Source organism: Entamoeba invadens (genome assembly GCF_000330505.1).
Source record: "Entamoeba invadens IP1 unplaced genomic scaffold scaff_1105074726617, whole genome shotgun sequence".
Lineage (NCBI taxonomy): Eukaryota > Evosea > Mastigamoebida > Endamoebidae > Entamoeba > Entamoeba invadens.
This window is the reverse complement of record NW_004440240.1, coordinates 102,040-103,459: the sequence shown is the minus strand read 5'-3', so window position 1 is coordinate 103,459 and position 1,420 is coordinate 102,040.

The window sequence follows — 1,420 nt, the reverse complement described above, 5'->3', positions numbered from 1 at the left end:
ATAGTACTTATAACTTTTAAATAAGAAATGAAATATTTTAAGAAGCCGTCCCAAAAATCCACCCCAATTGTTTCAGATTTTTTCCACTTTTTATTAAATGCCCGATGTATGCATTATATTAGAGCTATTTTGCATACCAAATATCCTTAAATAACTGATTCCAACATTTAAATAATTTAAATTAACCGTTTTTTAAACTTCAAATCTGAAAATTACTTATTAAATAACTTTATTGAATGAATACACCAAAATTTAACACCAAATTAAACAATAATACAGACACAAACCCATACACAATAAAATTTAATGACACACCAAAAACTAATACTGGTTTTATGTTTCCATTCCATACCCCTGCATTTAATCAATCAAAAAATGGTAATTCAATTCACAATGAAGATCAAAAAGTCAAAGACACTGACATAATCCAAAAGGGAATTGTAAATAAAACTAGTTACCAATTAGTTATGAACAGCCCATCTTCATCATCTTTGAACGAAAAAACTTTAAATGGTATTAATCAAAAAGACTCTTCAAAGAACCAAAAAATTGAAAAGGAAATTGAAGTCTTAAAACAACGTGAAAATGGTTCTTTAGAAACAACTAATATTCAACAAAACATCATTTTAAATGAAAAATATATTTCTGATGGTAATACAATTCCTTTAATAGTCAATTTAACCGACACAAAAAGTACAGTGAATACAAATTCAAATGAAAATTCAAACACTTTTGAGAATAAAAAGTCAACTGAGGAAGTTAAAAGTGCACAAATTAAATTCAATAACTTTCATTTGTATGATGTGATTAATGAAATTAAAAAATTAATCATTTCAATTGAAAAAACATTTGAAAATTCAGTGAAGAGTCTTGGATTAAATTTGGACGAAGTTAAAACAATTGTGGTCGGTGTCATAATATTTATGGTTTTGGGAGCTATTTGTGCATACGGAAATTCAAAACATTCAAATGATACAAATTGAAATAAAAATTAATTAAATCATTATTGATATATTCAATATATAAGCTTTTATTGTCTGATAATTAATTCATATATTTTATACATTTTTAGTAAACATTTTAATACAGTCAAAGGCGTCTATTTGTCGTAATTATAATTGTCGAAGTTGCTTAATTGTCGCACAACTGGCCAATTGTTTTGGTGTACGACAATTAAATATTATGTTCTCGAACTTGTAAATTTTGTTGAATTAAAAACTAAATTTTTTATAAAAAATAAATTTTAATATTAAAAAGAATTTTCTACAAAATCACTCATTTGAGACAAATAGATACTTTTCTGATGGATTCACAACAAATAGACGCCTATGACTGTACATTTTTTAAAAAAGATAAACTACAAATATTCATGTTTAAACAAGTATTTAGAAAAATTAATATTACCTTTTTGTTTAAAAAA